This window comes from Phasianus colchicus, chromosome Z (genome assembly GCF_987193195.1).
Source record: "Phasianus colchicus chromosome Z, bPhaCol1.hap1.1, whole genome shotgun sequence".
In the NCBI taxonomy this organism is placed as follows: domain Eukaryota; kingdom Metazoa; phylum Chordata; class Aves; order Galliformes; family Phasianidae; genus Phasianus; species Phasianus colchicus.
The window spans coordinates 50,853,936-50,870,402 of record NC_143476.1 but is presented as its reverse complement, the minus strand read 5'-3'; the positions used below and the strand labels follow the sequence as shown (position 1 = coordinate 50,870,402).

The 16,467-nt window shown below is 39.9% G+C and overlaps 1 long non-coding RNA gene across 1 annotated transcript in view; it reads right to left on the bottom strand.

Moving 5' to 3' along the window:
- Positions 1-16,120, bottom strand: part of LOC149912978 (uncharacterized) — a 39,923-nt gene extending 23,803 nt beyond the window's left edge. The window contains exon 1 of the long non-coding RNA XR_016461552.1: positions 15,337-16,120. This is a non-coding gene — a long non-coding RNA (uncharacterized LOC149912978). The remainder of the gene's footprint in view (positions 1-15,336) is intronic.
- Positions 16,121-16,467: the final 347 nt, after the last annotated feature.

The window sequence follows — 16,467 nt, the reverse complement described above, 5'->3', positions numbered from 1 at the left end:
TCCTCATAAAACATTTCTGAAAAAAACTTTTCTTACATCATCTAAACAAATCAACAATGCTTTACAAATTCATATTGATGGAAAATGTTTCTGTTTCATTTGTTAAAAAAAATGCCACGTTGCTGTGAATAGTATAACATTCAGCACACTTGGCTGAGTTTCTGAAGAACGAAGATTGCCAACATTCATTTTTTTGCATAAGATAACTGATTTTGCTATGAGATTTATCACAAGGATGATACTCAGAATACCTTGGAGGAACCTAACAAAGATGTCCCTTTTATCAGGGATGACAATGAGATGTCCAGAGAGGGTGATGTGTCTGATACAGAGCAACGGGAATCAACTGCAGATCTTCCAAGGGCCATGAAGAATCATTCTATCATATCTCTATCTTTGATTGATCCAAGTGGACATTATCATCTTAGACCAGTAAGCCTGTGCTGAACATGATTATGTCAACCAGGGCCCAGGACCCCAGAAAGCAGAGACTTCAGTGACAAAAGAAAAAAGACAACAGCTCCTAAAAAAGTGGATTGGACAGAAAAGGACTAATGAGTTTCAAATGACCAGAGAATCTCAGGTCATATAATGAAGGTACAGTGTTTTAACTGCAGGTAAACTTGGCCTGTACTTACATGCTATACTTTAGGATTGTTTCCAGTGCTTTGTATCTTGCCAGCACCCACAGTATCAAATACTCCCATTGAACTGTTTGCTTTGGTAAGAGGTGAAATCCTCAGGTTTTCCCATGGAATAATAAGAAAAAGACCAGAAAACCATCAGAGATCTTTCTAGTTTTTTGCAGAGATTACTCAATCTAAAGTCAAACCCATTGTCTGGAAAATGATGAATAGGAGCCCAAGAAGATGCATCTTATGTAGAATACTGATATGAACAGCCACGACAAACATCCTGAAAATGGTGAGGGGACCAGGCATTCTCACTGTTCAGAGAATGGAAAAGAACTAAGTCATGTCCAATGTACAGAAAAGGGAGGAGGCCAAGTCAAGCCTATTGTCTAGAATGTGATGAGGAGACTATGGAAGAGTATCCTCCAAAAAGTTTCAAAAGACCCAGAAATACTGAATATTTAGAGAAAAAGCATGCTGACTAGCCAGAGAATGATCAGAGGCACAAACACAGTCATCATTCAGAGAACAAGAGGCACATACACAGCCACCATTCTTCATCCAACGGCAACAGTGTGGGCCACAGGCATGACCATTATTCCAAAAATGTCATGAAACCAATGCAAGAAAAAAAGAAGTAAACAATGAATTTCTCCTACATTAGGTTTTACTGATGTCTCCTCAAGCAACATATCTAGAATATTCATTTTTATCTCAAGCATAGGTTCGCATGATCATTAGATTGTATAGACTGGAAGGGACCTAATGAGATCATCCAACCCAAACACTTACTAAACCACCATCAGTAATAAACGTGGGTTTTCAAAAAGCCCTTGCTTTTCCATTTCCATCTTTAACACCATTTACATGTACTAAGCTTTTAAAAATGATTTGGGTTTTGCTCCTTCTTAAGCAAAAGAATATTTTCTTGAAAATGACTGAACACAGGCACCGCAATGCAAGAGGATGATGAAATTATCACAGAGAGGCTAACAAGATGGTGAAGGGTCTGAGGGCAAGGTGTGTGAGGAGCAGCTGAGGTCGCTGGGTGCGTTCAGCCCAGAGCAGGGCAGGCTGAGGGGAGGCCTGATGGCGGCTGCAGCTCCTCACAGGGAGCGGAGGGGCGGTGCTGAGCTCTGCTCTGTGTGACAGCGACAGGCCCGAGGGAACGGCATGGAGCTGTGTCAGGGGAGGGCAGCTGGGGGTTAGGGACAGGTTCTGCAGCAAGGGTGGTGGGCATGGGACAGCCTTCCGTGGGTTGTGGGCACGGCCTCAAGCTGCCAGAGTTCAAGGAGTCTTTGTACACTGCTCTGTTCAGGTTTTTGGGTGGTACTTTGTGCATATAGTTGGACTTCATGCTCACTGTGGGTCTCTTCCAATGCAGAATATGCTATGATTCTGTGATTCCAGGAGACCGGCTATTTCGTTTCACAGAACAATGAGTGTGCCCACAACCACAGTAAAAGGAAAATGTGTACTGTTCTGCCTGGCACAGGGAAAAGAATTTTTCTTCATTACCCAAGTAACTATACACATGTGTCTGTAATGATGTTATTTCCAATGACCTAATCTTATTGTATGGCTCAGAAACTCTCCATTGTTCCAAGCCTTCCAAATTTGTGATAAAGTTCATTACAACATACCAGGGACAGCAACAGTCATGACTTTGTCTTTTTTCACTCCGGCTCACACGGGAAGAACTCATCTTTGCCTTATTTAGAAATAAACTTTTTTTAAAAATTATTTTGAAGCTACTCACAAAGTTAACGCAGAGGAGGCTGAGACTGTTTGATTTTTCTAATCTTTACTTGTTTATGATTTTAGAATATTTAAAGCTAGTAAAAATAAGATTATAAAATCAAACATTATCAAAGCCATATACAAGGAGAAGATTAGAGAATGAAACATTCTATTTCTATCTGATCCCTCTCAACAACTGCATCACCACCATTGCGTCAATGCTTGTGACTGCTCTGCCAGCAGAAGCAAAGCAAACAAAATTTTTAATGGGAAATGTGAAATACACATTGAAGGCTTCTTTTCCAGTACCATTTAACAGCCAGAGACTTATGTAGAGTGGAAGTTTGAGTAAGAAAATGTGAACTATTGCTTGCATTTTGTGCAGACATGAGTCTGTAACAAGGATGAAGCAGAGCAAAACTGAACCCACTCTGTAGCTGAACTGGACTACAGTCATAGTGTGGACACTTCAGAGAAAAAAACAAATCACTGAAAGTTAGGAAGCTGACAGATATTTCACTGATCATCTGACCAGTGCATTATATATATACACCAATATATTTTTCTTTCTCTAATCATTTCCATCATGTGTTTTCCTTTGTGTTATGTTTCTCTCTCTATCTGAGATACAGACTTGTGTTTTTGGAAGAGAAGTGGAGCTCCTGAAGACAAAACATTTTAACACCTCAGAGGATAGCATCCAGGCTACATTTGATCAGTGCACAACACCTACATCGGCCTAAAAATTGAGAGTGAGATCATTTCCAGCTCTGAGCCCTAAACCCGCAGAGGTGGCCCAAGTTTCCCTCAGTTTCTTTTCATAAGTCTTCTTTCCTAGTGCTTTCAGCAGCCTCACTGCTCTTCTCTGCACGTGCTTGAGCAACTCATTATCTTTTTTGTGAGAAGCCCGAAGTACTCAAGGTGCAGTCTCACCTTGTACAATTGTATCTGTACAATTACTTCTCTAGTTCTGCTGGTCACAGTATTTCTGATGCAGAAGTGCATTGCCTTGGCAATACAGCTACAGCCTAAGATGGTTTATTTGTTTTTAATTATGTTGACTCTCAGACTACTAGAATAGACTAAGCAAAAAACAAAACAAAACAAAACAAAAAAAACAACAGATAAAAAACCCAAACCATCTCTACAGCTCTACAACTTCTTAATATTAATCATAGACATTTGTCTTCAGAGCATTTTATATTTCAAAAATTGTCAGAGGTCTGACAACTGTTGTTTTTTGTTGAGGCAGAGGGGAGGGAGTTGGAGTTGAATGAAGATGGGGGAGGGTATTTGTGAAGCCTAACCAGCCACAAGTGCAGTACTTTTGTTTTTTTCTGTCTGAAGGATTTTGTTCTGTATTATGGCCGTTCCTTGTCTTCTGGGAGTGGGGTTTCCAAAGGCAATTTCCGTACACAGACACATACAGGCACTGTAAATAGAGGTGGATGTGATCACCTGCTGTATGTGGCACAGTCCAATTACATTTGTTTAAATTAGAAATCACAGGCATAACTTCCTTCCCTTCCTGTTTTTTCACTGATCTTGCTTTTGAGTATTGTATTTACTGTGCATTGCACAGCTGCATGAATTCTTAACTTAAGTCTAGTGTCACTCCTGCAGCTGATCTGTGTGTCCTTCCCACTGCTTGATCCTGGTTTGGATTTGGCTGAACTGGTTAATACAGCTGAAATCAATAGATGGATCCCCAAAGTAAAATAAACTTCATAGTTTTCCTTCTGTGCCATTTTCTCCCAGTACACAAAATCATTAGATATCCAGGCCTGTACTATTGTCTGGGACTAGAGTCTGCAGCAAATGTGAATGACTGCACAAAAGAACAACACAAAGCAGCGCTGGGCAAGAGAGATGCTGGCTTCTTCTCATAAACACAAGTTCTCAAACTCTCACGATTTCATCTTTCATGTTATCCATAATCCACTGAAATAATAATCCATGGGAAGCCAATTAAGTCAAAGGCAAGAATACTGCAATTTTAGAATTATTACTATTTTATTGGGTGGAGAAGAAATGAAATGAACACGATATATATATATTCTTTTCCACTAGATGAAGCTGCCAAATTGACTAGGTTTCTGTTTGAGCAAGAAATATGCTCACTTACTTATAAATTTCTTGTAATGCTTCTGGAAAGGGTGAGCAAAATCTTTCCTCATTTATTGCCCAGCCCCACAAGGGGTGAGAGGATCACACAGAAAAGGGCAGCATTTGTTGTGACTGGCAGTTTGTACTTCACTACACACATACAAAAAAAAGGAAGAAATACGGATACATTGAAAAATGGCGAAATCATGACAAGCAAAGCTGGAGGCTGGTTTGTTCTGCTTCAATTCTTTACCAGCATATGACCATGAGAACAGGGTGGGCTAATGCACTGCTATCATCAGCATGTTGCACATGTGACTCAACTCAAAAGTCATGAACTCTCTTTAAATATCATGCTTCCCTTATGTGCAAAATACCAGTGCTCTGAAAGAAGACTGCAATCTTTTGCTTTAAAACTGCTAGACAGCAGAGAAGGAAAAGATCCCTGCAGTGCACTGTGAACTGTTCTATATACTCATTAGTGACTTCATCCTGTGAGCTGAGTACTCTGGCTCAGATCCAGGAAGGCACAAAGTATACATTTAATTTTCAGCATGTGTGTAGTGTCATTAACTGTAAGCGCATGCTTATGTGCTTTCCTCATTCCTGTGTTGGTTCTGTTATTTAATATAAAAGGTAGCACTGGCATTCTGGGGTTGAGAATGTTTTGGAGGGGATCTAACTCCTAAAAGCCTCCCACTGCACGCAAGAGTGGTGAGAAAGTACAATTGAATGTTTCTGATTTACATGATATCCCTGCCTGAATGCTGCACTTTGAATGAGCTTTGAATGCAAACTTCTACCTGTTTGAATGCATACCGATTTATTCTATTAAAGTGGGCAGCACAGGGAGATGGGAGGAGCAAGCTGGCATGCTTTCAGCAAACAATGAGTACATTCTCATCTCAGTCAGACTATGCAGTTCTGCAGCTGTAAAGAAGTTATTTTTCCTTAAATTATAGCAGTAACACAGTAGTACAGCCTAGCCCAGCTTCCACTCTGGCCCTTTAAGCGTGCATTCTTGCCAATATATGCCTCATCTACAAAATGGTCAAAGAGGATTCCAGGAACTACGCTTTGATGCCAGGAAAGGTTATGAAGCACATCATCTTGAAGGAGATCACACAGCAAGTGTGGGACAGATTTGGGATCAGGCCTAGCCAACATGGGTTCATGAAAGGTAGGTCCTGCTTGACCAGTCAGTTCTCCTTCTATGTTTGAGTGACTTGCCTGATGGATGAGGGAAAGGTTGTACCTAGAGTTCAGCAAAGCCTTTGACAGTGTCTCCCACAACATTCTCCTGAAGAAGCTGGCAGCCTGTGGCTTGGACAGATACACTCTTTGCTGATAAAGAACTGGCTGAATGGCCAGGCCCAGAGAGTGGTGGTGAATGGAGTAATTCAGCTGGCAATCACTCATGAGTGGTGTTCCCCAGGGGTTGGTACTGGGGTCTGTCCTGTTCGGTATCATTACTGATGACCTGGATGAGGGCATTGAGTGCACCCTCATTAAGTTTGCAGATGACACCAAGTTTGGCAGGAAGTGTCAATCTGCCTGGGGATAAGAAGGTCCTATAGAAGGACATGCTGGATAGCTGGGCCGAGGCCAAAGGAATGAAGTTCAACAAGACCAAGTGCTGAGTCCTGCACTTTGGCCATAGCAATCCCAGGCATTGCTAAAGGCTTGGGGCAGAATGGCTAGCAGACTGTGCTGAAGAATGGGTGCATGAACTAGAAGTGTGCCCAGGTGTCCAGAAGGCCAATGGCATCCTGGCTTATATCAGAAATGGTGCTGCCAGCAGGGAAGTGATTATCCCTCAGCTCTGGTGAGGCCGCACCTCTAGTGCTGTGTTCAGTTTTGGGTCTCTCACTGCATGAAAGAAATTGAGGCCCTGGAGCATGTCCAGAGAAGAGCAACAAAGCTGGTGAGGGATCTGGAGCACAGGCCTTATATGTAGTGGCTGAGGGAGCTGGGATTGTTTAATCTGGAGACGAGGAGGCTCAGGGGTAAATTTATTGCCCTCTGTAACTATCTTAAGGGAGATTGTGGTGAGGTGGAGGCCGACATCTTCTCCGATGTAATAAGTAATATGACTGAAGGGAACGGCCTCAAGTTGTGCCAGGGGAGATTTGGATGGAACATTAGGAAATTCTTCTCCAAAAATGCGGTCCAGCACTGGAATGGGCTTCCCAGGGAGGTGGTGCAGTTACTGGGGGTGTTCAAGAAATGTTTGGATGTTGTACTGAGGGACATGGTTTGGTGGGAAATACTGATGACAAGTGAACAATTGAACTGGATGATCTTAGAAGTCTTTTCCAACATTGGTGATTCTATGATTATGGCTCTATTATTCTATGATCCCTTCACCATTTGGCATGGATCCGTCAGGAAGGAAAAGTATTCCTGAAGCACTATTGTTCATTTTGAAAGCTTTCTCTGCAACAGTGCTGTCCTCAGAGAAGAGATATTTTCTTCCTCTGTATCTACGGTCTGCCACCTGGTGATTTACATTTGGAGACACACAAAGCAAACTCCTGGCTTCAGCCATGTAGCAAACACACAGGGTGAACTAAGCATTTTCTTTTTTTCATGCTTTCTTTGGTTCCAGTAGGAAATGATAAGTTTCTTCTTAGTATGCCTCCTTCTCAAGCTGGTACATGTGCATTATCATGCCTACTTTGTGAGTTAAAGATCCATCAGGAACAGGTTAGCACTGTGGCCATTCACAATATTGTGCAGAGTGCAGAATTAAAATTAAGCAGGTGAGGAGTGCCTAAGCCTTTTAACACTGTTGCATCTTCTGGGATCAGATAGGTACCCAGAAGAAGTGAGTGGAGTAAGGCTGTAGAAGCTGGCCTCCATCTTCAGAGCTGTTTGTATTCCATGTCATGAGCACTTAGTGAGCACTGTTGGTGGGATCTGCCCTATTTCCAGCAGCTTTGTATCTTGGGAATGCAGTGGTCTCTGTCTAGAGGCTCTTGGATGCAAGAAGTGCCTCAGGAGCTTGGGGACTGCGCCATGTAGCCCTGCTGCCCTATCCCAGTATTGCAAAGCAAGGTAAGTATGAAATGAACTATATGCTTCCTTTCCCCAGAATTAAACCTGGGTTTTCCCGGCAGAGTTGGAAAAAAATTTTGTGTAGACAAGTCTGATTTTATCAAAATTGTCTTCATGCAGAAATGTCCTGATACAGAAGAGAAACATGAGCATGAAGTTTAAGCTACAGACATTCCTTCCAATAGGAGCTGAAGTTCTGCAAACAACTAAACTTTACAAAAAAAAAAAAACAAAAAACAAAACAAAACAACAACAGCAACAACAAAAACCTGCATAATTTGTCTCATATACAGCATAAATATGTTTCGAAGTTATCTCACCTATACTTTTGTGTAACTAGAAAATGTTCAACACTCCTGGGAAAAAATGGTGAGAATCTCTGTGTGCCCATTATCTTTCTAAAGCTCTCTGGAGATAAAATAGGCACAGTCTTTCAGATTTATTAAAAAATAAATCCTTTTTGAAGAGGTCAACTTTAAAAACACAAACAACACATCCTGAAAAACACAGTATCCTTTTGGCATACGTGTATCAGAGCCAGTGATTTTTGATTATCTCACTATTCCCAGAAATGACATTAAGCTGAAACATAATTTCAGTTAGCACAAGCATCAAGTATACACTAGGGCCTTTTAATGTTAAACAATAAGCCAGCGTTATTGCCGTGATTATTGATAATACGAGGGTTGTTCTGGTATTTAGTCATAACTATATAAAATTATTGTTTTTCTGCTGTAATCATTGGCTACGCAGTTACAAGGGACCAATAATAAGTTTGTAAGTAATTAGTGACAAAGATTTCTTTTGTTGTATATAAATGGAGTAAAAGCCTCAGGCTAATTTTACCAGCATGTTTGTATGACATCACTTCCTGAAAATACATGAAAGTGTTTTGTTGTTGCTATTTTTTTACGCATATATGCAACATGGAGGCTGTACAAATCCTACAGAAAGAAAAATTACCTTGTGAAATATACTTGTTTTCTACCTCAGAAACCTGATAGAATGTTGAGATTATTGCCAGGATTCAAGGAAGATCTGCTAGACCTGTCTTTCTGCAAGACTGCAAAGCATTTCTTTTTCACTCGGCGACTTGCTCAGAGAACCACAATTCAATGCCATTATTTTCTAAGTCACTCCATTGATTTGGCAAGACTTTGGTTTCTCATTTTTCACGCCACCACTTTACATAGATTGAAGCCAAACGTGCACAGCCTCTGCTCTAAATTACCAGTAGGCAAATCTTAATTGATTTGGCTGATTTTATAGGCCATTCGACTGAGTTTACAGGGTTCACCTCGGATTTACCCCAGAAAAAAACAGAAGCAGAATTTGGCCAATTTTCTATTTGTAACAAAATGGAATTGAACATGAAATGTATGTTTATCCTCGTAAGCATTACTGTACTAAAAGAAAGATAGGAAAGATATACAACTCCTTAAAATCAACACAGCCTTTTTAATACATCCTAAAATCTGTTCCAATTTTTTTTTTCTGGCTTCCCCTGATACACCACTAATTTTCTGAAAATTAACGTAAGTCCAGATGAGGTTAAATTTGTGACTGAAATTAAAAGCATTTTCTTTCTTTTTTTTTTCTTTTTTTCTTTTTTTTATGGCAGAAGTTTTTAATTATTTTTTACTTCGTCAACAAGCTTATATCTTCCTTAGGATTCTGAATAGAAATGCCACTAGATCCCTCTTTGCATGGAAAACTGCTTTTGGTCTTGCATCTTTTTATGGAGTAGAGTCACAATTATAATGAGCCCCCAGCAGGAATATGTGAACTGATAAAAAAGATCTAAGAATCAGGCCTGATTCTACCCTAAAATCAAAGTGATGCCACTGAGACTGGCTAGAACCAACTGATGTTTTATTTCCTTTTTTTTCATTGCTGTCTGCATTTGACTGGCAGAGAGTCAGTCTATGAAAAATACTATGAAGAAGTAGTCTAGTTAAAATCAGATTAGATTTCACTTAAATTTCTGGGCAAGCATACAGTCTTTGCATAAAGGCTGTTACTGAAGTATGTTAGACCAAAGGTATAGAAACTCTCAACATTTAAAAGTAATTAATCACTAGTAACAATATGCTATGATTTCTTCACACGTGTCATAAATACACAGTTTTGAGACTTTTGCCAATAGTACGATTGTTCTCTTGTCTCTAGGAGCAAGATAAAGTGAAATGTCACCATGGAACTTCTGAGTCACTCAATTCTTCTGAACAGGGATTCAAAATGAAACACTTTTTGCAGTGTTTAATGAAGATCAAAATGATCCTGATGCTTGCTCAGTGGAGGTCACTTTACATAATTCAATTTTGAATTGAAATAGCATTAAGGATAATATTACTCATTAAGGCACTGTGTACTATGGGTCTTTGGACTAGCAAGGGTTTATGGGCTGATATCAGGGAATCTTTGGTCCAGAGATCGGACTTAACTGAGTAGCTCCTACTGCAATGCTTCCTTGCAGTATTTCATTCCAGTTGCTTCTGGATCTTTCAGTATAGATCTGTGAAATATTACCGATAATCCATTATTCTCAGTGTGGTTAGTTTTATTCTAACACTGTATGAGCTATACTTCTTGTTTCTGAGCAGAAAAGATAGTACAGTATAACATAATACAACAAAATAGTATAAATACTGATGATCTTGTAAGTAGAAATGCCCAATTTTTATGTGCTCCTGAGCACTCTTCTGCAGCTGCATGCACAGGTCTACATCAAACATTAAAAGAAATTTAATTGAAAATGACATTAGGAATTATTACCAGTGTGGATGGAACTAAACTACAACATGCCCAACACAGAGGCAATTACCATTCTAGTAAAGAAGATGCAATGACATATTTTGAATAAAGAAGCAGCTTTGCCGATATGTCGGCATAAGCATACTTATCCCTGAGGGCTTTAACCAGCAAAGTGCTGCCAGTTGAGGCTTACACTCACATGTCACATCTCACCGTGCCCTGACTGACGTGGTTTCTTTGGCACATGCCTGTGATGATGAGTTTTCCATACTAATCACAGAAGAAAAGTTTTCACACTGCTGTGTAGATTCCCTGCAACTGCTGAAGAGTGCAGAACCTGCAAAAGCAGAGTGGCCACAAGAAGCAGTAAACACACTAATGTGCTCATGACTGTTTTCCTTACTCCTGTAAGAAGCCACTGCCCATCTGACTTTTAAAACAGGGGTAGATCGCTGATGCAATTCCACACAACATAACCACTGTAGTTCTGGGCATGCCTGGAGGTGCTGTGTAGTGTTACATCTAGGACCTCCTGTGGGCTCACAGGCAGACGATGACCCCAGCCATAAGCATTCCCACAGGCTGACATCTGGATCGTGGAAGCAGGCCGCCTTGCAGCCCGCCCGCACCCCTGGGAAGGGACGCAAGGGCTCATTCCAGATCTCAGAAACCAGAGCCAGCATATCCCACTCCTCCCTTGTGCTGTGGAGGAAGAAGTGCCTGCAAGTCTATCAAATTACTGTCCTAAACTTACTTTGGTTTCTGACTTCCTAAAGTCTAACTCTCTGCCTTACACCCATCCCAAACAAAACAAAACAAAACAAAAAGCAAAACAAAACAAAACAAAATCTCAAGCAGGAATCCAAGTGGAAAGATTTGCCTTCAGTTTCTTTCAATTCCAAATTGGAAAGGCTTTAGGGAAGAAGTTTCAGACATACGATTTAAAAAAAAAGAAAGAAAGAAAATCAGAGATAATGGGCACCTCTGTCTGAAACACAGCACTGAAGGCTAGTTAAATGCTAGATTATTTGACCAACCTTAAATAACAAATATGATTAATGTTTTCTTTACATACATTAAAGATTTGTTATATCTACGGTTTTGTATCTATGGTGAGGAAGAAAACCAAAGCTGCGGGTCTTTATCTGAGGAAAAAAAAAAAAAGAAAGAAAAGTAAAACTAACTTTTTCATATGAAGTTAAAATACAAGATGTAATTATGTAATCTTGGAGATCTTTTCCAGCCTTGATGATTCTATAATTCTATAGTTTGCAAAATGTTATTGTGGAAAGAAAAGTTGCTAAATGTTCTGCTATTGGCCCCGGTGATTTCAGTTTACAGATGGTAGCTGTAAAACAGTGTGAGCGCCACTCGCACTGTGGGTTGTGGTTTATATGTCCCACAGGCTCTATTCAGAGAGGCTTGCTCCTGGGCTGGGCCTTTCAGGGGGCAGCCAGAAGGGCTGAGCTGATGGTCATACCCTGTGGGGTGCACGAGCTGCTTGGAGGGTACAGATCGGAGAAGCAGCCTTGATTGTCTCAGCTTCTTGCTGGCCTTTATTGGCTTCAGGCAAAACCTGAGCAGTGTGAGAAGCTCGGGGGAGTGGGGTGTGGGGATGAGAGGCTGGGAACAAATGCAGGTGGGCAGTGAGACTTCTCACTTGGGATTTACTTCACTGAGGCAAGTCAACAGAGCACAGCTTTGTGCCTCTTCAAAAAGAGAGATTTTAGAAGTGCGATTTATCCTCTATCATGTGACAACTTGACTGTGTTTATAACACTAGGGTATCACACACTGTCTTGTAATAACTGCTCAGGAAGACTGGATCATGAAGAGGTGTAAAATAATTTTACTGCTGTCTTGCTAACAGCATGTGAAATTATTTTTGTATTGGAAAACCATAAGTAGAAATCCAAAGGGGAAATAACATCACTGAAGACCATATGAAGAGGACTCAGACTCATTTCTAACTTTGGAAACTGCTGGCTTCATGAATGAAAGTAAAGTCTGAAAATTTCATCTAAAGTGTCATACTGATGCCAGCAGCTTCTGGAAAGACAACTGCTGCTGCAAACCTATAGGAAAATATATTGGTGTTGACTACCTTGTCCTTCCCTGTCTAGCCTGTAAATAAAGGAATAGAGTGACAAAAGGCAGGTTGGAGGGAAATCCTGATTTGGATGAACTTAGTCACCAGTGGCATGAAGTGGAATGTGTATTAATCTCTCTGATGTAGCAAAAACTCATCTTGATCTTGCCTCAATGGTAACTAGTGTTCACAAATCATACAGTCAAAATTAAAAAGCAAAAAACAATAAAAAGACTTATGCTGGAGTGTTGACCTAACTGAAGCTGGAAGAAAATAGCTATGTTCCAATACACTTCTTCTGAGCTTTAAGAGACCTACTTAGTGCTGCCACAGGTGAATGCCACAAATTCCTAGGAAGAAATGTGGAAAACTTGCCAGCTCTTTTCTCTTTAAATTACATTTCAGGGAAAGGGGGGTGGGGGGAGGAATGGGAATCATCAAGGGAGTAATGTGAAAGAAAAGACTCTGAACCATTGTGGTATTTTCACCCTTTGCATAACATCTGTGCTCCAGATATACACTGGTACAACTGATTAGCTGCAGATGCAATTGCAGAACATAGTAAACATGCATTACTTGATTTGGGGAATTTTGGCAAGAGAGCCTAGCAGACCCCAAAGCTGTCATGATTTAGTGAAAATTCATTTTCAGTCACAACTAGTTTTATTTGAAATAAGTATGGTTTTTCTTTAAAGTTTATTGGGTTTAGCTGTTGATACAAAGAAATTTACATTTCTGCAGGTATTTGTGCACTCAGCTTAAATCAGCATTTCTTCCTTCCTGTGAGAAAATGTGGCCCATTTGTGTCATTCTATAAGTGGCAAAAAGTTGAACTGTTCTCAGTCTGTCCCTAAATCAATTTTCTCACCAAGACCCTTGCTTCTCCATGGCAGTTAACAAAATGTGAGCAAACAAATGGCAGCAGCTCAGGTATTTAAGAAAAGATTGTACTTTTCTCATGTTAAGGGGAAACAGTTTTTAGATTAAATGTCAGAGGAGTAAATGAATCTCAGTGATAGAAGACATTAAAACTGGCTTCAGTGAGCATTTTATGGTCTTTCCTAGTTGTTGAGAGTTACCTCCTTCTAGTTGAAATCTGAAAAATTTATAACCAGATTAAAAAAAAAATCTTTTAAAAATAGGATCAAATAAAATGTTATAACCAGTATTAAACCCCTGAAATTCATTTTAAAAAGAGGATCAATTCGGTAGCTAAACAACACAATTGCTAACGGTTGTTGCATCCTATGATTAATTTTTTTTTTTTTTTTAATTTTACTTCTTTCATTTAACAGGGTCTCTCTCTACATTTGAAAATGTGTGTACCTATGTTTGCTCCATGAGTCGGTCAGCATCTAGATGTCGTGTACTAATACCTGAGCACTTTTCACAGAGATTGTCTACCATTTCCATTCATAGTGTGATTTTAATGGGCAGCAGAAAACATCTCATCCTACTCACTTAAAATGTCATCTTGCTGTTATATTTTGCTGTATCAAGCAACAACCTGAGCATCTGGAGAGACTTGTGCATATAGTTCACAGGACCATATGTTTCTTTGCCCATTTTTTTCAGACTTGTGTCTGTCTGTTGCCATCTGGCCTGCAGTGTGTAGCAGGAAGTAACACGCAAAGCAAAATGAACTGTGGATATGATACTAGAAATGCAGCTCCTCACATTTCATGAAGACTTGAGTACTCTAGTAGTTTTCCCAGATTTGTTGTTGTCATCTGAGGTAAAGTAGCAAAACTGATTTTTTAATGTACCAATGAATATCTACCATTAATGCACCTCTGTCCCTGAAGCAAATGAATTATTGCTCAATGATTAAGCAGAGCATATTAATGCATTATGTTTTAAAGTCTAATAGGCAGCTAATGAGAATTATGTGCTGTGTGGACAACTGGGCCACAGTGTGCTGTGACATTTATCTTACAGTAGTTTTGAATATCCTTGAGACCCACCAATCTGTTGTAGAACGTTTAGCACTTCAAAGCATACAAGCTGCTTAGAAAATCTCTGCCCCATAAGGCTTTCTAGTTCTTACAATCTTCTCACTATGTCCTTAGGCTTGCCAATGAACCAGAGGTCTTGGGAATACACTTGGATGTCCTGAACATTTTTTCAGCAAAACCAGACTGTTTGGACTCCTATCCCAGGAAATTCTAGTTCATTTGACCCATTTTTGTCTTCCTGAAGTCTAACTGAAAAAGAAAAATACATTCCAACTCTAAAGAATAAATGCAATCACTTGAAAACATATATCCACCATTGTTCCACATCACTGCTACTAATTTTTACACGGAATCCTCTTAACCAGAAGGTGTGCATAAAGCACAGTACAGCTACTGGCAGAAACACAGGACTTGTTGCTGCTATAAAAGCAGCAAAGACACATTCAGGTAGAAAATTACTGCACTGAAAAAGCTGGATGATTCTCTATGCAAGAAACTATGCAGATACTTCTAGCACTAGAATCAAATGGAACAAGAGGGCAAGATACAAACTCCACATTTGTATGTCAACAAAATGTGGTTGCCTGAGCTTTTTAAACATATCATCCTCATTTGTAATTCATCCCAAACTTGTATCTGGTTGGTAACTTAGGTCTACTACTGCAATGAATTCTGCAAAGCGTGTTTTTGACCTGAGAATGAGTACTGCATGTATCAAGGTAGTCAAAGTCCCTCTCATTTGGCTCAGGTGTTAGCTGAAGAAATTAAATCCAACAGGCTATATAGTTGTTGGCCCTCCTTTTGACCACTGAGATTAGGTGTGTGCATAAAGAATAAAGAAATGCAAAGGGAGGAATGGACTGTATGCCAAGGATGGCAGAGAATGCATGTTTTTAACATCTGCATGTTTGGAGCCAGATTTCTGTGTTACTGCTTGGTAGATTTTGGCAGAGAAATAACTAAACTTACTCTCCCTGAAGCATGAAAAATAGATGTGTCTTACCAGCTGAGAGGTCTTCAGAGAAGGTGGTGGAGGGAAATGTATATAGTATGCCTTCCCACAGCCTCTTAACCAGCTTCCACAGCCTCCATCTTCTCATCACTCTTTCAAGTTTCTCAGGCCACTGTCCAATGCATATCTGTCTGCTGCTTAACAAACTCAAGCTGTGGTTTTCAAGCTGATAAATAATTATGCTAATTAACAGGTTGGAGGAAAATGTGATGTTATTTCTGTGGAATGTTCTGAGAGGCTGGAAACACTTAACTGCAAAAACGACATGTGGTGAAATAACCAATAATTTGCTTAAGAAACCCACATCTGGTATGCCTGCTAGAAACAGGGGTTAATAGTCTGTCAGGGGCAGGCAGTGGCAGTGAGTAGCCCTAGGATAAACAAAAAAGCCTTAACGGCAGGAAATGAGCTTGTTCTCCTAGCATAAGCATTTACATTGGCTGCTAACCAGCAAGAGATGTAAAAGGAGTTGTTTAGTTTACACTTTCAGAAAAAGAAAACAAAGAGAGATGGAAACAAACAGTCTTTTGCATTTTGTGTATCTGTGAAAATGAATAAAAACTATTGAGCGTAGCTAAAAATGGTCATAGTATCTCTGCTCCAGACTCCTGGAAGGAGCCACAGATAGCACAATATTTCAGTCATAAAAGGGGAGAAGGATTACTTAATTTATTTGTGCATAATTGGAATAGCTGTCAAAAAATTGACTGCGTGACTTTTTAGTCTCTGACCATGCAAAAAAGGGAAAGGGAGGTATGACAATAAAAGGCACAGGAGGAAATTCGGTTAACTGAAACAAATTGGCATCCTCATCTGATACATATAGACCCCAATTTTTGTTTTGATAATGGAAAGTCCAAATGGCAATTGCAATAAGAAGCAGGATATTCCCCTGTGACACCACAATAATCAGGAGAAGATCTGGATCACGATGCTGGGAACACACCCTTGCACTGATGTGGCATTGCTGCAGGACTTAGAAGAGCAAAAAGAAAGACATGTTTTAATATGGGATGAAATGTAAATAATGTACTCATTTGACGAGATTCAGATGAAGTGCTCCGTGTGTGGCAAGCTGAATTTTTATTTATAGCAGTTAAAGAAACACACAAGTTGATCTGG